We start from the raw sequence: 22,200 nt of genomic DNA on the forward strand, positions 1-22,200 counted from the left end.
TTGTCATTTTAAAGGCTTTAATTTAAAAAATAATATTAAAACAAAACTAATTATTTTAAGCCTTTAAAAAGTGTTTAAAGTAATAGCAACTCCTGGGGGGGTGGGATTTATGTCTGATCTCTGTAGGATTTGAAATTAAAAGAAGAAATGATCAATGTCTTTCCCATTACAGCATTAAACTATGTAATTTGTTTCAGGAATACAATTAACAGACGAGTGCTCCTGCTGCCAGACAGATGCTTTAATGTAGCTGAAGAAACCTGACCTTTTATACCAGAGCAAATCAAAAATATTTCTAAAATGCCTTTGTATAAGTGTACTTTACATCAATTAACAACAAAGGATACTGGGATTAATAATGAAGGATAAAAGTAAATGTGCTCAGTGACATTCATTCGCCGGTGTGGCTTTTAAAGAGATAAACGTCATAGCCAGAAGCAATTATTTATCTTTGTTATGTTGATATTTAGTATCAGCTTCCCTTGGGAAGAGATTGGGTTCATCAGCCAGCTGGAAAGTGGTGAACTGAACTCTTTGTGCCGATGTTTTCCTCTGTGGAGCTAAACTTTACCAGATGCTGATTCTCATTTGTGAAAATGAATACATGAATCATCCATCTGTGCTCCCATGGACAGAGAGACCGAGCCGAAACTGAGCCAGGTTAGAGCAAATTATTTAATGCATCACCCACTCTGACACCATTATAGCTGCCAGACCAAGGCGTGAATACTGCCAAGGTTACAGGTTTGAATATCTCTAAGAGACACTCACAGCACTGAAACCAACAGAAAATGTGTTTTATGAGTTTGCATTTCCTATGTAAATTGCTGCTAATTATAGGGGAAACAGACAAGTTCAGAGGCGGTCATTTGAGCTCAGTTAGTTGTGCCGATTTCCAGAAGGCTCTCTTTTACACTTGCTCTGAAGCCAAATTGTTTAATCATTTACCCAAATGGTCTTTCACTATCTTAACTAAAATATTAGAAATTTTGTTTGTCCCAAATTCTACCTGTGGACTCTTTTTACAGACTTCCAGTCTTGTGTTTCCCCCAGTAAAAAACAAAATATAAAGTTAATACGTTTCAGCTTTGTATCTTATTGTCTGTGTACTATTCTGAAATAAATCTGTGTTTAAAATTAAGTGCAAATCACAGCGTTCCAACTTTTTTTAAATATATATATATATATATATGGGGCTGTCCATGGGTAGTTTTGGTTGCTCAGCTGGACTTTGGTGTTTTGAATGTCAATGATGACTGGCTGTGCTACCTAGGGTTACAGGAACAGCAGTGGCTTTAGATAAGCCCAATGATTAATTCATTAGGGCTACTGACCTCTCTCTCAGTTTACAAGTTGTGTTCATTTCTTGCCAACACACAAAAACATTAAACCTCCACCAAAAAGCAATAAATAAATAAATATTAAAATTAAAAATCCTTAGAAAACAGGGCACTTTGTTCTCTGTAACAAGTGTGTGTGTGTGTGTGTGGGGGGGGGGGGGGGGGGTAAAGGCACAGATTATGCTTGGTCACAGTTATCCTTTATAAGAGATACAAGATGTTACAAGCTTGACAAAACCCTGAAAAAGCTTACATTTTAAGTCCCATTTTATTGTGTTCAGTACAAAAGAACTCGTCTTTTTCCTTCTAAAGGTCAGTAATTCTGTGCTTTAGATGGTAAAATCTTAAAATGTGGTTCTCAAATTGTGGAGCAAGCCCACTGGTAGGTGGAGTTGAAGGAAGCTGAATAAATATGATTAATTATAAATTACCACCTATGCCGAAGTGTTTCTACTGCAGGTAAAGCTCTTGGTTAGAGCAAACATAACATGGAACTTGGTAACTTTGAACTTCAGAATCAGAGATAGAGATTTTCCTTCATGAGTATAGCACATGCTCTCAAAAAGTACATAGGTAACAGCATGAATGCCAATTTGGGTAATTGCCAGAGGTAATGAGAAGAGGAGCAGTTCAATCAGCCAGCCTTTTAGGGCAATTTGGTTTTGGTTTGCAAATAAGATATTTGAGATATTTGCGTAACAAGAGTTATCTACAAAAAGATGACATTGCATTATCAAGACTTTATTATGACCTGCAAATAAACCACCAGTGGACACCACACTGGGAAGTCTGGGAAGAAAGGGAAGCAGTGACAGTAATGAGTCAGACACTAAAGGGAGAGAGTGACGACGGTGATGGCGGGGGAGCAAAGAGAGAAAGAGCGATTCTGTAGACTGTAAACAGCAACCGCGGATACAAGAGCACCCATTTATCCAGAAGAGAGAATGTGAGAGCAGAGGCCATCAAGGATGAGGCAGTGCCGTTACTCTTGTCTTTTTCTGTTCTACAACTCTACGTGTAAGCTGCTGCTCTTGTTACAAATTATAAAGCATCAAAACATATTCTTTAGCACTGATTATAATACAAAAGGCGCCTTTGTTTTAAAAGTAAGAAACATGATATAAAGCAGATAGTACAGAAAGTGTTATGGCACTGAATGTAAGAAAAAATTTGTATTAGTATTACATTTAGTATTATAATACTGATATTACATTTCCAAGTTTCCTCACCCAACTTTCTTCTTTGCAAAACTGAACCACATGTAAGTGAAGAGAGAAACAGAGTTCAATAGGTCCAAAATGTTGGACCAAAACTCACCAGAGGAAAGCCTACACAGACTCAGGATGCATAAATTCAATTACAAAAAAAGATAAACTTGATCCAAAGGGAACCAAAAACCAAATTATTCCCAGTTTGAATAAACCTGAGGACAATCAGAAGCACTGACTGCCACAATACCCTGAGTGTAGCACCTCAAACAATAAGTGTCATGTACTTCCAAATTCAGGTCACATGCATCCTTTCAAACCACACTAAACTTAAGCTAATTTGTTCTAAAACTAAGAGCCAACTTGAGCTACAAAATTAGTTTTTCTGCTTTGCAGAAATGTGGCTTAAATGGTGATGCTAGTCTCAGTTTCTTAAATGTGAAAAATCTTACTTTTGTCATTCATGATAATACATGAAATGTCTTGGTGTTAACTTTTAAACTCTAATAGATACATTTTATGGACTAAAATGACCCAATAATAATAAAAAAAAAAAAACTCCTGCAAATTATTCTGCAAAGGAAAAATGGTTTTATATCCTCCATAAATGGGACCATGCAAGGCCCGCTTCTGTCTGAGTGTGGAAAATTTTTTTTATTTAAGGGTGGAGGTGACGTTCCCAGCAGATGTCCGTGTGACCTCTAATCTTTTGCAACACTGTGCATGCAGCCTTCAGACTGAACAGGACTCCAAGCTGACTAGAAAACTTTTATATCTTCAGCTATCAGTGACTCTATAGCCAGACTGTTGGATCTGTGTTACATTTGGTTGTACTGATCCACTGAATTTACATGCTCACAATAACAAAAAAATTACCATGTTCATTATGTTAGCTGAAAAAAGAAAAATGGTGCTCCATGAAAGATTTAACGATCACTAAAGTTGTTGCAAGTCATCCGGAGAGGAAAATGAACATCTGAAGCAACTTTTATTGCGCTCGATAACCACCACTTCTGTTATATTTCAGTTGTGACTCATGGACTACTACTAGGAGTGACTGCTAGTAAGTTTTTCTGGAATATTATTCCACTGTAACAGATTATGTTTTCTTGTAGTTCCTGATGAAATATCAAGCACATGTAATACATTCAGATATAGCCAGTCTGACTGAAATGTAACAGGACAGCTCCTTGATTACAGTCTCCTTCAGGCCTTATCGGCTTGTTGCTGACCTGAACATGGCACCCTGCTGCTACGTGTCAACAACATCCTGTCATGCCATTACAAAGGATTACAAAGCTGCCATGTGAGAATGACCATCAGATAAAAGGATTGGAGGCTGGTCTGTAGTGAGAGCTATGAAAACTGAATCAGTATCCCTGTCTGTAAACTAATCTGGAACAGGATTTAAATAACAGGTTTTTACTGTGATTTTATACAACAAATGCTATGCCACACTTACTGAACACTGGATATTTGCTGCTTGTAAGCACAATAAACAAAAAGTATTTATTGCATGCTTCTAAAAAAAAGCACTAAAATTATTTAATATTCATTACAGTTAGTGTAGTGGTTAACATATTACTTTTACATGTGGAAGATCCCTGGTTTGATTCTGGGAGGAGACACAAACCCAGCCTCAAGGGGTTACAAGCTTGTGTACTCCAAATGCTGGTTGGTTAAATAGGAGGGCTGCATTAGGAAGGGCATCTTGCATAAAATCTGTGTCAAGGCAAAACATTTGGATGCATCCGCTGTGGCCCCATGGGAAATAAGGGAGGAGTCGAAAATATCTTCTTCATCACAGTATGACACACAGACTTTGCCCACTTAGTAAAGTCAACAACAGTCCTTATCAATCTAGTATCACGCTGACCTACACTGTTTTTTTGAAACACAGTTATTACTTTATGCCTTCCAGTAAGTTGGCATCAATTATTTATTAAGCTCTGCCTGCAGGCTAGTAGCAATCCCTCCCCATTAACTGGAAAATGATTCATAGTTTCTCTGCACACAGGGTTGAGTCAAGTTCAATTAAGTGGATCCCAGGTTATAAACAGGTTTGGGAAAGTTCTAGATAGAACATCATGAGAGAGATTATCTAGATCTGTAGTAAACTTCTCCAGAGAACAGTAGTGCACATATTAGAACTAAAATTAATATTTTTAATCAACTACCCTGCAGATTATCTTTTTTTGTTTAGTCTGTCGGTCAGAAAGGTGCATTGTGCTACATGAAAAAAAGTTTCTATGGATATTTTTTAGCTAACTGTAACTCACCATAAGTACAAGTTTAAAGCCACAACTGAAGCTCACTGAGGCCGAAAAGTTTGATACTTAAAAAACTTTGGAATAAATATCAGTTAAAGGACACTTCCCAGGTTTTTTTCCCCACTGTATCACTCTGCTGCCATTTCCTTTCTTAAAAAGTTTAACTGTGCCTCTAGTCTTTAGCTCATAAAATTAAAGATTTTAGTCGCTTTTTTGTGCTCTTGCTACACATCTCTGTATGAAAGAATACACTGCCCCACTCCAAAAACAAACAAAAACCTGATGAGCCTGCGTAAATATGCATATATAAAACTGCACTTTATCTTCTGTTTTTCTTCAGTTTCTCACATTGTTAAATAAATGTGTAATATTGAATATTTTTGTAGAATTTCCATTTTCTAATTTAATAATATTTATAATAGTTGAAGATTTTAATTCTTTAATGTTTCACTTGTTACCTGGAAGTTCACAAAAGTCTGCAACTGTCTGTTGCACATATTTGGGTCACACATATTACTTGCCTCCTAATTATTTATCTGTTTGCTGTTTATTGTGTCTTTGCAGTAAAAGTGGCTACGATAGCTAACTCATTCAGTGTCTGTGTCCGGTCTGCCTGTCTGTACAGATATTACCACAACTTTGAACCAGAGTGTGCGTTGCCAGGTTGCATTGACAGATGTGTTAAAATTGTATATAATACATGGTTTGTATATAGACCATGTTTTATAGACAATCTGGTAACATGGGTAACATTTGACAAACACACAAATCTATTATTCATAATTAAGTTTGCAGGTCACACAAATTATGGGAGTTTTCCCCAGCAGAAAAGGCAAAACAGGAGGGTACTATAAGATGGTCTTAAGATATGGCAAAAACCTGGGAAAACAAGAATGAATGTGATGGCTTGGGCTTACTGGGTTAGGAGAAATGGGCTCAGTTCAGTAAAATAAAAAAAGGAACATTATTTATTTCAAAGGCCTGTTTGAGCAGAAAAAAATCATTTTCCCACCTTTTACATCTCAACATTTGTGCAAATTAGTCTGTGTTAAATTAGAGACAGCAGAAAGCATTAAAGCCTCACCCCCAACCTCACTCATTATCACATCAACTTTGTAAAAAACTTTTGGCCACTATTTGCTCAGTCAGCCCTAACCCATCCTCCTATGGTCAATTGCCACAGCTTTCCTTTTCAGAACACTTCCTATAATGCTAAATTGTGTATTGGTGAAGAGCTGTAATGCTTATTATTATTGTAAACTTTTGAAAAAAAGGAAAAAAAAAAAACATCCACTACCATGACCTGTATGACAATGCTAATTACCCATCTACATTAACTCATCCTACTGTGACAGTATCAATCTAGCTCACCTTAACTGTTGATGCCGTCACCATAGTAAAGATAATTCTCACTTGCTGAGCTACTGTGAACGAGCTATTCTCCATTTCCAAAAGGAACTGCTTCATGTCCTATCTAAGAGCAAATTCTCTCACTTCATGCAACTGAAAATGACACACGGTTTCCCTTCAAGGCTACCCAAACCAGAAAAGGCCAATATTTTCATCCCATTGCAATTCACTTATATGCAGGAACAGTGAAAACAGTTTCCTCAGGTTACCACAACTGCCTCCAGTCCCATAAACACTCTGTTCCCCAGAGGCCTGAGACATGAGGGGAAAAAATTAAAAATCACCCTATTCTGAGTCAGACAGGTCCAGGGTTAAAATGAGAGTAATAACAGGCCAAACCACCTGATAAATAACAGGTCAGCTACACTGAAACTTCAGTTTCTGCCAAAAAGTCAACACTCTTTTACTCATAAATGTCAAGCTAATAATTACCACTTAAATGATATTGTTTTAATGATCCCATTATGGCAAGAGTCCCTCTTCCAAAGGCAGAAAAAAAAAGTTCCAAGAAGACATTACACAAATATTTGCAAAGGAAAAACTACATTTCCCAGAAATTTCCCAGAGACCAGGAGCAATTAGCACTAATTACATAAAGATGCAACGCTTCAGTCTTCATTTTATCTCCCAGAACTTAAAAAAGTTACTCATCTAAACAGTCATTTCCACTTTGCCTGACCGTGACCTCAGCTGTCTTCAAACGTTGACCAGCAGAGTGATTAAAAGCCTACCCAAACAAGACTCTTTCCCTTTTAAGGTCACGTGCTGGCATCAGCAGATACAAGACTTCAGGAGCCACAAGGAAACTTTCAGAGTAAAAGTTTAAGCTAACTAATTCATTGTTCGTTGTACTCTACAGAGTTCAAGCCAGTGGTTAATCACCCAGCACTGCGCCAGGCTAAGGCTGAGAATTTTACCGGTTCACTATCAGAATCAGCAAGCAGGCACAGCCAGGGAAACAACCCCCCACCATTCCAAACGATATTTGGTCAAAACCACCAAAGTAATACCACATGGGAACAAATGAGAGAAAAAAAAATGGACAAACTCATTAATACCAATGCATCAAAACTGAAAGAAATATTGACATACCAATATATCAGACGTAAGTATAGCCACAATTGGCCTTGTTGAGCACTGAAACACTGAAGAGTGCAGATGGACAAAAGGGGAAAATAAAAACCAAAGAAATAAACACTAAAATCGCTTGGTATCAACTACTGACCAGATTTCACAGTGGGTGCATCCCTAGTAAGAAAATCCATGATTGTTGACAAACATCAGAATTGGAGCACCTCAGTGGGTTTCAGTCTGCGATATAAAAGTAAATACTCTCTGGACATTTTATCATTATAAAAACATTAGTCCAGAGCAAGCATGGAGAGTTTAGTGTGTAACAGAGCAGCACTATCAGTATTTTATTTTGCTGAGATTTTTATTTTGCCTGGGAAAGCTTCAACATGGGAAGGAAATCATTTAATCACACCTCCCTTCTGTCTTTACAGTCAGCAGCAAGGCAAGTTTAATCTACCACACATACAGGCTCAAACAGATATAGTGCACAAGCCAGGCAATCGAGCAAACCGATGAGTCAAATACATGCTCAAACGTGTTGTGGATTCCCAAGAAGAGTTACTGGGTGAAATCTATCAAAAGGCTAGCAGTCATAAAACTTTACAGAAATCGTTTGTGTCCTTTCTTGCACTCAAGTCTTTAGAAAAAAAAACCCCAATGCTGCAGACCAAAATTTCTTACTTTTAGAACCAAGCCTCTCAAATTGTAGCTCCAGTACCAGATCTGGTGGCAGACCTACTGTTTGTGGCATGACAGACCACAGACAAGTACATTATGTTGAAACACACTGCATCTTAAAAATGTATACATTTATCAAAAACAGTATTTCCATGTCAACCCTTTGTTCTACCTCAAAATACACACTACATATGTATCAGAAAATATACTACTGGCATCCCAGACCTTTATACTGCTCTGAAGACCACACAGGCGCCTAAAAGTTATCCCTGCCCATGCTTACTTTGGATTAAGTCACCCACACCCAATGTACTGTGGAACACAGTCATCTAATTTACACAGGTTATGTATGCATAAAGACCGTTTGTGAAAATTTAAGGTGTCACCTTCACCACCTACTTTAAAAGGTCAAAACTTGGTGTTTAAAATATTGGTCTGTGAGATCCCCTAATGTTCAACTATAACCACCATATTTATTTTTTTGGTAAGATATGGTTAGGTAATTAATCTTCTATTTTGTGACCGTGATATTGGGTTTTATCTTTTCCAACAACAGACCACTAGTCGTATGTCCTATCCTACTGCTTCTTTCAGCTGTATTATGCATATAGAAACAGCTCAAAGAAACTACAGAGAAGTTTTAAAAGGATAAAGAACCAAGCAAACAATATAATTTAATACTATTTTACCTGTTGGGATAATATCATCCACTTCTATCCACTCATTAAAGTAGACTAGATCATTCTTTGCCAAATGTGAATAAAATTACCCATGATTCAGTGTTCACTTGCTCAGCTAAATGCTAAGTAGGGCTGCATAAAACGATTATTTTAGTAATCGAGTATTCTATCGATTATTCCAGCGATTAATCGAGTAATCAGATAAGAAATACTTTTTTTTATTAACAGTTTATCTGCATATTTTAACTTCCGTAATGTAGTTTCTCGCCATGTGAACAAACAGCGGTGAATGGAGCAGCTACAAAGTTCTCTTTTCTTCACCTTAACACTTGCTGATCAGGTGCTTGATGAAGGACCTCCAGCTGTTTCACAGATTTAATGGTGGTTACTAAAAGAAAAAGCTGCTGTTTTGGATGCTGGAAAAACGTTTCCTTTTTCACTACTTGAGCTCACCGTCACAGCTTCGCCTCTTTGCGCTTGCGCAGTTAAAACCGCTGCCTGCTATGAGTATTTTGAAAAACTAGTGGCTGCGGGAGCCATGGCGCATGTGTGAGTAATGGTGTAATGCTTTGTATTCACAAGCATTCTCGAAAATACGTTTCTACTGCAGGTCTATATTTAGTCACTAATAAGGGATTAAAGAATAAAAAATATTTTGAAGGAGCCCCTTGGTCCTGGGGGGGCGGGCCTTCCGGTACCGAACCATCGCTAGTGCTAATGGCCCGCGCTCGCTAGCAAACCAGTTCTGGTAGCTACAGCTGAAGTAAAGACAAAAATAGCAGCTGAAATTCTCAGCGAGCACAACACACACAGAGAGCAGTGGAGGCGTGGAAATGCATGTCAGCGACAGTTGCCACCCGTCCCGTAAAGTACGGAACACGGCATGTTACGGAGCCGTATTCCACGGAGTCCCGTAACATACGGGGTTCTGTATTTTACGAGACAGGTGGCAACTCTAGTGATGATCCACTCTGTGTTAAAGGAAATCCATCGCAGCGACGGAGAGCTTTTTAGAATGTGTGATTGTGTATACGTGAGTGATTCACACTCCAGTCCAGTAGGTGGCGGTAATGCAGTTCTATGTTGGTTTGCCAGCCCCCAATAAACCCACAAAAAAACGTCAGCACTAATGCTGCTAATGCTAGTGAGGAGCGCCGCTAAACGAAGCATCGACACAGTAAATTTGTGTCGATAAATTTTTAGAATCGATTTAATCGAGTTAATCGATGAATCGTTGCAGCCCCAATGCTAAGTAAACTTAAGTAAACATTTTCAATGTCTCTCCTGTCACTTACTCTGTGGAGAGATGCACTGAGGCCAGCACAGCTCGACTCTGCCACACAATTAGCATTATAGTAGGTTGACATTAAACATATTACAAAAAAATTTCACTCCAAGAGAAAGTTTGGAGTTCTGGAAGAACAAATCAAATAAACAAACAAAACTCAAACCTCTTTTACCACCAATTAGGGCTGCTCAATTATGGAAGAGAAAAAAGAAAAAAGAAAAAAAAAAAAATCACAAATCATAGTGCTTATTATACGTGCGGAGATCAGTATACTGATCTCCCTACTGTTCCTTGCTATTCATGCCCTGTGATTGGCAGAGACATAATGGACGTTATTTGATATTCCTACCTAATTCTACGTCCCCGATTCCAGTCAAGCTGGCCCATTACAGCCAAGAGCAAACAGAAAACACGTTCTGCTTCACACTAAATCAGAATTATTCAGTCTGACACAGAAAATACTCGTTATACTGGTTATGCTGTCAACTCTGCGATGTTTGAATTTCAGCTGGTTTCACAGATTGGTCATGGATGATGAAGACACCACCATACAGCAAAACTGTGTTGATCACCTTGTGGTTGTTTCCCGCTCTTTTACATGCAGTGTGGCTGACAGAAGCAAATAAAATGGCGGGACTTTTTCCCCTACTTTTCTCAATTGTAATGGTTTCTCAGAAGGTGCAGGTCAGGTTATGGGGTAGGTTATGCCATAACCTGATAATTAACAGTAATTAACACAACCTGCACAAATCTAAGTGCCGACAATGTCACTGACCACTTTTATAGGTTAGGCCCTGCAAAGATGCAAAGTGTAATGTGACAAAATCAGTTAAATAATAATCATTTTTTTATCGAATACACTGTTTTTGTGATCGTTTGGAAGCAAAATCAAAATCAAAATTGCACAGCACTACCACCACGCATAAAGTGAGATGGAAACATGCTGATGCCAACATTTACTTGGTCATCAACATCACCACATTTAAAAATCAATTAGGTATTTTTGTATTTGTGTCATGGGTATTCAGACTACGAAGAATCTGAACTTGGCTTGCTTAGTGCAGACTGGTCTAAAACATACTTGCAGTGGCACAGTTTTGAAGCCCAATTTCTAGTGTCAATGTGTTAAAAATGAGACTGGAAGAATAGAGAGTCCGAGGAATGTGCTTTCAATAGGAATCTGTTCCTCTCATTCTGCCGAATTGGTGCAGCAGATCAACCTTTGAGCCTTTCCAGTGCAAATAAACCCAACAGGTAGCAGCAAGCTGTGACCCAAGCTTTGGCTTAGCTGTACAGTTTCCATTTCTTTCTGGTTTAATTCAGGGTGTTTCTGCATGCACCATGAAAACACATTTTTATATCTTTTTCCCCCAAATTCTCTCAGGTCCATTCACTCCCACTCAATCCAAATAGCAGAGAAAACAACTGGAGGCTTCCAATTCAGTTCGAAGGGTAATCTAAAACTGCAAAGAAGCTACTGCCACAATACTGGAGATAATATCAAACTTTTACAAATATCCTGTTTTGAAATGGCTACAACTAGGAATAGTACTATTCTTACTAATAAAATAGTATGCATAAATCTGGTACTTAATTGCAAGTAATTGCTTTATTTTCTAATATCCACTGTATACTGAACATTCTTGTATAGCAAACTGTGCCAGCACCGTTTGAATCAAAAGGCTCATCGCTACATCTACCCCTGATTTGAGTACTCTGAAAGTGGAACTGAACTAAACCCGTCCTCATAAACACAGACAACCTAATCTAGTTACTTTATTTGTCACTAACCGTTGATGTTTGAGATGCTACTCTGTCCTCAGAAGTGACGCATGTCAGTGTTTCTGGAAGACTACAAGTTTGTTTTGCCTTTGCAGATGTCATTTGTGCTGCTCTTTGCTGCATTAATAACAGCATTAATTTTTCACTAAAAAGGTGGTGGCCTGTTGGGAAGTAGCGAATAGTTTAAATGATCAAAAATGTAGACATTATTTGTATATTGACAGCAGTGTTTTCCCATTTTACTGCAGCACCACAAGTGTTTGCTAATGCATGCATGCCAAAAATGTATCTACAAACTGGGCAAGAAAAAGAACATTTTCTATAAAAGTATTTTACAGTTCAGAAAAATATTCTTCAGTCAATAAATGGAGTGATAAAAGATATGAATCTTAATAGTAGCTACACCCCATTTATATTAGTTACCAGTACGGAGGTACCAGTAAAAGCCATAGACCAAACAAAGAATTCTGAATGCTTTTGTTCTTCAGCTGCCACACGATTAAAAAGTTTTCAAATAGTAAACTTCCTTTGACACAAACCCAACAGCAACTATGAACAACAAGCAAGGAAGTGATGTCAGGGCATGGCAGCCTGATACAAGAGTTTTGTCACTGTTAATGCCTCATTGTTTATACCTAATGTCTGGGTGGTTAACCAACCATTCCTAAAGCCAGATAGTCATCAGATTCTTTACAGTACTTTGAGATAAAGGCCCCGCTTTCATTTTTTAAGAGCTATGAGAGCATAATAAATTGTACACAAAAACTTTGCCGCTTTAGCAGAGGATTAATATTGTGTGCCATTTCAGTTATTTTGACTCCTCTGCACATTGACCCAGTTGTGTATTTTTACTTATAATAGCTAGCCACCCTGTCTTGCTTGGAAGAACAAAGATGTAAAATCAACAGTTACTATGTTACACCACTTTTGAAGTAAAGGTATTTTTAAACAAAGGTTATGTTTTGTTTTGTTTTTTTTTTGACTGTGCAGCCTATATAAACAAATATACAAATGGAGCCATTACTGGAACTCCAGCTGCGTTGACTGCCTTTAGTTGGGCTTTGGAGCTTTGTAGTAATCTACAGTGGCAGCTGCAGCAATGACTCACAAAATAAAATAAAAAAAATCACTACACAGGAATTTGAGACATCATTTTACATAGAACTGAAACAGAAATCACAGCAAAGCAATCGTCTTTGAAAGGACATTAAACGCAGCAAAAGGTCGAATGCTGTCTTCTCCCACTGTGCACCACACCTTCACACTCTGAAGCCTCGCTGCTCACTCAGCCAATGAGCACGGCAGAGAGTAGGAGCCGTTCCTGTGTCAGGACAGAAAGATGTTGTGAAGCAGTTGGAAACTGTCTATAGTATTTTTTTTTTCTCTTTGTGCCTAAGCAAATAATGTAAAACAATCTGCTAAGGTGGTCTGAACAGTAGCTAAATCTAGCAGAAAATTCAAGTCAATAACAATGATGTGAACTGAAATGTGAGGATTACTGCAGTAAGTGTGAGGGATGTCAGGTGGGCAAGCAGATGGTATATATACATAAAATATACATAAAAAAAATCTGAATCCAAAAATTCAAAACCAGGTATCTACAAAACAAATGAATACCTGATAGCCAAATATTTAAGAACAGCCTTAAGGACAACATAACAAAGATTTCCTATGGAATAGATATCAGAAAAAAATATTCAAATTATCATTTTGACAGCTGACAGTTGCCCCTACAACAAAATAATTTCTCTTACTAAACTTCTGCTAAACTAAAGTGGCAGTTTATTAATTTCTCTCAAGTTAAATATAAATCTGATCAAAGTAAAGTAAACAAAACAAAAACATACAAAAAAGCAAAAACTTAATGAACACACGAGTAATTCAAGACTTAACGCGTGTACTACTTAGTAAGATTAATGGCTGAGTAAGATATGTCAATCGCCCCCTTTAAAGTGAGCGTGCACTGAAGCGGAACGCCTGGGTTTACTGAGAAACTGATCATCATTGTGATATCCGTTATTTCTCACTGAGGTTTTAGGTTACAAGAGGTGAGTTAACGCAAGTAAGCCTGACTTAATTTTATATGGCCTTAGCATCCTACAGGAAGGGGAAACAAAGGTTATAAGAAATGTTAAGATTGCAACCGTACTACTTCTCATCTGCCTGATACTAAAACGCTTTCTACTGTCAGATTAGGTTTTACATCTGAATCTAATGAATGAACGCTGATCTGAAATCTGAAATAAATTGGACATGGTTCATGAGTGCAAACAGCACAGATATGAAAGTATAACATGCTCTGCTGGGGCCACATAAAAAAAATCAAGAAGTGAAACTGTGACTTACTATGGAAGACCTTTAAGTGTTGAGTAATGGTGTGGCCTGATATGAAAATGAGAAGTACCAATGTTGAAAGTAGATGCTTACAGTATGCACTCTTCTTATTAGGTGTGTTACTTTAGGCCCCTATTTGTCTCATAAAAACTCTCTGACATGTGGTTTATGCAAATATTGAATGTTTTCAATAATTTAAATGATATTCAAAGCACTGAACTACTTAATCCAGAGGCTTGCACAAAGTCCAAAAACAGAAAGATAGCATGATTTATTCATACTGCATAAATAAGATGACTGTGTAATGTGGGAGGGTGTAGACTACAGTGAAATATGAAAAAATTAAAGCCAATTCATTGTTTCCACATACAGCAGTGGACTTGAAACTCAAATGAGTCAACATGAAATCCTTACAAACATACTTCATGAGTGGGTGAAGGGTTGCCATTTTAATAATGGTTAAAACTCTCCAGCATAGCACACACTTCACATCAAATTCACAGCGAGCAAACCTTCAAGTAACCCCTGGTGCCCTATGGATGGGGGCATTGACATGCTGGAAGAAAGTACTCACCTTAAGATAGAAATGTTTCATCACAGGATAAAGGAACAATCTGTAATGGGCATGATCACCTACAAAATAACTGAGTCACTGGAGCCCATTTGTCACTTGTCAGTAGATTACATATAAAAGTGCAGATGCAAATAAACTACATGCAGCATTTTCACGCACAGAGTATATTTCATGATTCAGTTTTTCAGCTGTTAGAAACCACAACCTGAGTGATTTACTCTCCAACAATGCTCTAGATTTAGCACTGGACCTTCAAGCCTAGTGTTTCCCTATGAGCAAGCTGGTCAGGTTACTCTTGGTAGTCCTTGATGTCATTCAGCATTGGGCAACCACAGAATTTGTAATGTTCTGTAGACCTGATTTGGCCACTCTAACCAGAACCCATGCAGTTTTAGAGCTGGTGTCACTTTGCTGCAGCTCACCAAGGGTATAGAGCAGAACAGGAGCTACTTAACAACATCTGCAGTCCAGCTGGTGGATCTGGAGAAAGTATGGGTGTGCCTCCTTCTTCTGCCACAAATAAACTCTACTTTTGGGGGATACACTCAGGTAACAAGGCCTACAAATAACAAAAACCTGCATAATTATGTTTGGTTCTTACTTGCTGAATACTATTTTATTTTTATTTTTTATTTATTTATTCACAAACATTTAAGACGGATACATGTGCACAACACCACGCCTGTAAGATTTGTAAAAAGGGGAAACTCCCAAGAAGCTGCTTTAACTATCTAATGCAGTGCCATGTACTAGTCAGTACCAGGTACTACAATTAACTACAAGCATCCACTCTCAACAAGCAGGACTGAATTTGAACGTCTGCTCACAATTCATCTGCTCTGCTTGGTAAAAAAAAAACCTCAGCCTTATATCAGCAAACTGCAGCTAGTGTTCACTAGGCAGCAGAGAAAGACTAAATCAAATAGAATACACACAGTGTTGATTAGATTTTTATGGCTTTATATCTTGTAGCCAGAGATAATTGCTTGATACCAAACACAAACAGGGCTCAGATCAGTTTTCAGCATCTTTTTCAGTGTAGCCCTCTCATGAATGCAATCTCTGGAATAACATCCACATACTGAGTCACAATAGCCGCTTCAACTAAGGCTGATATGCAGACAATGGCTAGAAGGGCAGTTGAAGAGCCACAAAGTTCACAAAGCTCTATTTTGCAATTTTAAAGGTTATCTATTTTGCTTTACTTTTCAATTTTTTTCTCTTCATATATATATATATATATATATATATATATATATATATATATATATATATATATATATATATATATATATATATATATATATATATATATATATAGGTACAACTAAAAAGCTTGGTTTGCTCTAGGCAGAGGAACTCTTCGCAGCAACATGTAAAAGCAACTTTTCAAATTAAAGCAGCACGTGTGTTACTGGATTTAAACAAAACTCACATTTGTACAACTCAAACTGAACCACGTACAAAAAGCAACCCTAAATAGCCTACCCTAAAGCACAGGTGAAACACGCATCACAATGCACAAATGCAGGCAGATTACAGAAGTCTTAGAAAAGTATTTGGATCAAATAAAAAGCATAATTAATTTGAGCCCTTCTCAGTATGCAATCAAATATCCTCCATAACTAAAGAACATATTTACTAGGGTTGTGCTGGTGACCATCTATAGTTTGCCAGTCAAGGCAATATTTAGCTTTTTTTTCTTCCCATTAATGAGTTATAGCAATATTTAAATTCACATTAAGTTTCCCGTACTACATGGAAACATCACCATGTCACCATCCCTGCATATATTAGCAGCACTGACCAGCACGAGAGCGAGCATACAGACTTCTATACTCCTTAAAATGAATAGGGATGTGGAGAGCAGCTACAGAGACCCATCGCAAACCAAACCACAAAGAGGGTATATTTTTGTCTGTCTTGATTTAAAGCTTAATTTTAACTGTGCACTTGCAGAGATGCTGGTTTATCTCATCTGCTTATTTTTTTTACTGGTTTACTGGGGAGAGCATGGTGCAGAGTGGATAAGAAATATGCACGCTTATTTTACACAAACAGCTTGAAAGATAAAACTGTAAAGAAAAGGCAAATCTTAAGACTTAACACCATTTAATCTGTGCACTTGTGTCTGAAAATCACGTGAATGATGCTCTCAAAAAACCTGCTGTGTCTACTTTGAGCATGTGCCACAAAGTACGCATTATGGCAGGTGGACAGTGCTTAAAAATGTATATTAAATGAATAAAATTCACATTTTACATGCAGTTTTCAGCAGATTCTAAAGGATACTCATCCTCACAAACGTTAAACTAAGAACTCCCTGTTTAGATAATTTGTTTTCGTTTACCTGTGAACTACTTCTTGTGTCAAATCAGGAAGTGACCTCCTGTCCTTATGCATGTAATCTGCATCCATTTATAACTGTGACAAGTTGGATTATGTGCAGGCGTTGGATTACACACAAAGCCATGTCTGACTTTCTTTGCTTCCAGAGTGAGTGGAGGGGTAGAGGGGATCCTGGTGCATCAGGTACTTAAATTTACTGTACCTCGTCCTGGAGCTCTGGAAGAACTAGTTTAACTACATTAAGACACAAAGAGGAAGATGATGATGATGCCTTGGCTGACTGACTTAGCACTAGAAAACTTACAGCCTCGTTGGACAAATCACAACAAACAGCTTATTACCTGCTAAAAGGAGGGTGCTGTAATTTACCAGCTGCACTGTTTGGGGATTGGAAATGGAAAGTCAAAGTTTCTCTTCCAAGGAGTCACTAATCAGGTTCTATTTTCATCATTACATCATGACTGATGGTCATTTCCCACCCTGCCTTCTGTTTTCAGCCATCTAAGGAAGTGCACAGAGCGTGTCTCCGAAAGGCACGTGACTATTTGGAAACCGTTTTTCTGAGTTTGGGTGTTAAAGCTGAATCAGCTGTCCAGTTTCACATGTTTTAGTTAAATTTTTCCAACTAAATGTTTGCAGATCTTCTATTCAGTAATAGTTAAGCTCTCTACATGTATCACAGCTTTACAGGCTATAAGATAATGATAAGATAAGACACTTTGGATAACTGTTTTTATTAGTCACTAATAACCCTGCTCCGGGAGGGTCACAAGGAAGTGTACTCTTTGGAGGGTTGTTTCAGGAAGGGCATCCGGTGTAAAAGCTTTGCCAAATCAAACAGTCGGATCAGAAGCAAAGGAGGCATATGATCAGCTGTGGTGAACCTATATAAAAGAGAGAAACCGAAAAAAAAGAAGAATGCCACTTCTTCTTCTTCTGCACAGAGATGCATTTTAGTGTTTTTTAAAATAATTTTTCACCCTTTTGTGAGAAAAACACTGTTTATTAGTGGATGATCCCGTCACTCTTATTGTGAAAGTACAGTGCTGCTTAACAACTATTCCAGCCTATTCTTGTCTTGTTTTTTTCCCTACACCTGGCTCGCTATCCTTGCTTTTGTGGCACTCAACATTCAGCTGCTTGAGTCTCTTGTCCCATGGTCTGACAGATCCCAACACCACCCTCTTGGACTGCAGCTGACAGTCCCTTGTGTTTTCTGGAGATCCGTTGGAAGCATAGGCAGTATGAACGAATGGATGTACCTTCCGGTCTGAAAAGATTAAGTGCCTTAAACTGGCATTGTTTTTAATGGTGACCTGTGGTTGCAAACAAACTTATGGTTCTACAGAAATCTATGGGACCAGAAGAGGTCTGACCAGACCTCTGTAAACACTTTCCTGATGAGTCCACAGGGCATGCAATTCACTAGAGAGGTAGCTGATTATAAGGATCTGTTATATATTTGTAAGAACATACTTGGTAATTGAAATGTTTGCAGGTCAGCATGTTATAAACTGTATTTTGTCTCCAAAGTAAAGAGCTGCCACTATCCTCTACTTGATATCACTCTAAACTGGATGCCGAACTTTAAAAAAGTTAATATTAAATTACGCAAGGCTTGATTTGTAAAAACATTAAGGTTTGACACTCAGCTATGGGTGGCATTTCAGTTTCATTATCAAAAAAGGTCATGTACATTTATTACCAATTATGAAGTATTGTGTTTAAGAGAAAGTCATAGAAGGCTTAAACTTTAAAACCCTGAAAGACAATTTTAAGCAAAACTGGGACCTTATACAAATGCAACAGTTGCACTACAAGACATGTCATGTTAGATATGCGATAACCACAACGCTACACAGCTATAATGGTTAATTAAATATCAGATGAAAACACAGTTTTATAACAGGAGCTTCTCTCACCCACTATTTCCTTTGACCTTTTGTTCCTGCAGAGATACTCAGTCTAACAATGCAATGCAATAGACTTTTTCTTATATAAGAACATAATTATTAGAGCATGAGGATGATTTTTTTGTTTAACCTCCTTCTTGCACCAGTCACCTAAGCCTCTGCAAAGCCTCCTTATCAGTCTGTAAATCTCTTCCTGCTCTTTACAGTCACCACAGATTTTATATATAACATGCTGCTTACTGACAGTCATGAAAATCAGCAGTTTACCAGAGTAGAGCAGCTGCTCCTCCACATCGAAAGGAGCCAGTTGAGGTGGTTCGGGCATCTGATTAGGATGCCTCCTGGCCGCCTCTTGGGTGAGGTGTTCCGGGCATGTCCCACCGGGAGGAGGCCCCGTGGTAGACCCAGGACACGCTGGAGAGATTATATCTCTCGGCTGGCCTGGGAACGCCTTGGGGTCCCCCCGGATGAGCTGGAGAAGGTGGCTGGGGAGAGGGAAGCCTGGGCTTCTCTGCTTAGGCTCCTACCCCCGCGACCCGGCCCCGAATAAGCGGAAGAGAATGGATGGATGGATGGATGGATGGATAGTTTACCATGTGTTATAAGAGTTGGAAGATTAATTAATTACTAAATTTAAACCACCATTGTTCCAGCATTAGTTTTATAGTTGTAAGAGACAAATGAGCAGAGGTGAAGACTATCAGGTGACTTAACACTGATGCACTCTCTTTAAACAATGGCCCCTGTCAGTGGTTAATGTCATCCTATTTGCCAATAGGGTGATGACTGCCACAAAAGTCAGTATTGCCAGATATCCACAATCTTGCACCCACAATGTGAGAGGGAATAAGGGGACACACTTTACCCTATTGAGGATGTTCAAGTGTGTGTAGGAAGTTTGCCAACAAGTCTAATGTGTTCTGAGGACTTGAAGAAGGTCCCTCTGTCCCTTGGTGTGCACTGCCACAGGTTCTTCAGAAGTATCTGATGTGTTCTTACAGGCTATTCGGTCTATGTACAAGCACAGTGACAGCGTAGTCATTACAGCTATAAGTCACATTTATCCCCAGTGGGTGTTGAACTCAGCCACAGCTGCCCTTTGTCACAGATTCTGTTCATAACTTTTACAGACAGATTTCTAGGTGCAGTCAAGGGGCAAAGTGTCCCATTTGGCAATCTCCCTCATCTCTGCTTTTTGCAGATGATGTGATCCTGTCAGCTTCATCAAGTGCTTGCACTGGAATGGTTTACTGCCAAAGCAGCAGTGTAGAGAATTAGCACATCCAAATATCCAAAGTCATGTTTTTCGGCTGAAACAGGGTGGAGTGCCCACTCCGATTTGGGAATCGGTTTCTACCTTAAGTGGAGCACTTCAATTATCCCAGGAGAGGGTCTTCTTCAGTAGTAAGAGGAAAGTGAAGCAAGAGATTGAAAGACACATTGGTGTGTGATAGACCGTACTGCAAACATTGTACCAGTCTGCTGTGATGAAAAAAGAGCTAAGTGTTAAGGCAAAGCTGTCAGTTTACTGATCAATCTACTTTCTTCCCTTCAAGCTCTGGGAAGTGACAGAAAGAATGAGACTGTGGGTATAAGCAGCAAGAATTCGCTTTCTCCATAGGCTCTCTGGGCTCTCCTGTACAGACTGGGTGAGATTCTTTGAGCAACTGCTTCTCCACATCAAAAGGAGCATGCTGAGGTTACTAGGATGTTTCATAAACACCTTCTATGTGAACTGTTTTGGGAATGTTCAACTGGGAGGAGACCCCAGGGGAAACTTAGTAAATTCTGGGAAGTTTACGCTTTTTGGCTGGCTTGGGAATGCCTGCATGTCCCACCAGAGGAGCTAGAGGCAGTAGATGGTGAGAGAGAGAGGTCTGGGCATCTCTGCTTAGACTGCAGCCCTGCTGCTCAAACAACAGAAAGTGGATGGATGGATAAAAGAGTTTTTTTTTTCTTTAAAAATTATCAAAAGAAATTATAATCTGTGAATTAGGGGTTTTATTTTTCACTAATTTATGAAAAACAGTGAAAAATGTACAGACTCCATGCTGTATAAGACGTAAAGTGAAAATAATGGAGAATTTAGAGAAACCCGAGTAAGGCAAAGGCAAGACATTGCAGACTTCCCATTTTGTGGTAGACAGGTTTCACCAGCTTCAGAGTCACACATTCACTTCCACAAGAGCTGTAATAACAGAGCCTGGACTTCTAACTGATTACAGGTTACCTGTTCAGTAAGGCCCAGAGAAATGTTAAACTTTGCAGTAGGTGGAAAAAAGCATCAGACTAACGTTACCCATGCCGATAAATGGTGCGTTTCCAGGCTGCCCTGACCTGCTATAAATAAATAAACCGCAATGACTTTATCCAGCAGTCCTCATAAAAACCAATACAGGCGAGTCGAACTGACACTGTCACCCTCACTTTATTCTCCCTTTACATTAAAACATCTTAACCACGATATGATTCAAAGTTTCTTTGACTTTTCAAGTTATCGTCCATTAAGTTTTCCAAGCTGGTGTCAGCTGGCAGCGTTAGCCAGTTAGCTCCGAAGTAGCTTCCCAAAAAATACTCATCTCTTACCACATGTGCCAAAGCTAAATCAACTCGGGTATTCGACTTTAAGACTACAAACAATATCGATTTTAACTCCCTCTTTGGGACTCTGGGGAAAGAAAGATAGCTGCTCAACAGCGCTAAGCTACCGTTTGTTAGCATGAATGGGAAAAAGTAGAAGCAAACCACGGAGCAACCCGTGGCTCTCCTTAGCAAAGAGTGACAGGACACCGACGGAGACAAGTTAAATATGAGAAGAAGAAAAAAAGCTACATACCCAACGGTAACTCCTCTTGTCCGGCAACTTTTGCAGTGACTTGAAGCGCGGTTGTATTCCAAATAGAGTGATTAAAGCAGTGCCTCCCCCGGAGAAAGTACGCACCGCGTCCGTAAACAGCGACAGCAGCTGGAAACTCCGCCGCTGCCCAGAAAATACAACAACAACATGGCAGCGCCGCGCCGCGTTCACGGCGCGCTGGACAGCCGGTAAATATAACACCAAAGCGTGCGGTTTTACATTTACCGCACGCTTTGGTAAATATACTCTGGTCTTACCTGCAGATAAATAAGAAACCATTGCGTTAAACAGCGGTGATGAAATGTGACTAAATTTATTTGGTCTGGTATAACTTTGATGCATAAAATTGTGAAAAACTCCCATTGCCATTACTTACCAGAGTCCAAGGTTGCAACTTCACGTTTTGCCTAGTCCAGCCAACAATTCATAATTATTCAAACTTT

The 22,200-nt window shown here is 38.8% G+C and overlaps 1 protein-coding gene across 1 annotated transcript in view; it reads right to left on the reverse strand.

Annotated features, from left to right (window-relative positions):
* The window catches only part of plekhf2 (pleckstrin homology domain containing, family F (with FYVE domain) member 2), a 38,242-nt gene extending 16,339 nt beyond the window's left edge, over positions 1-21,903 (reverse strand). Inside the window, exon 1 of the mRNA XM_030748983.1 lies at positions 21,737-21,903. The gene's annotated coding sequence lies outside the window, so the exon portion shown is untranslated. The remainder of the gene's footprint in view (positions 1-21,736) is intronic.
* Positions 21,904-22,200: the final 297 nt, after the last annotated feature.

The sequence above is a fragment of the Archocentrus centrarchus genome, chromosome 16 (genome assembly GCF_007364275.1).
Source record: "Archocentrus centrarchus isolate MPI-CPG fArcCen1 chromosome 16, fArcCen1, whole genome shotgun sequence".
Classification (NCBI taxonomy): Eukaryota; Metazoa; Chordata; class Actinopteri; order Cichliformes; family Cichlidae; genus Archocentrus; species Archocentrus centrarchus.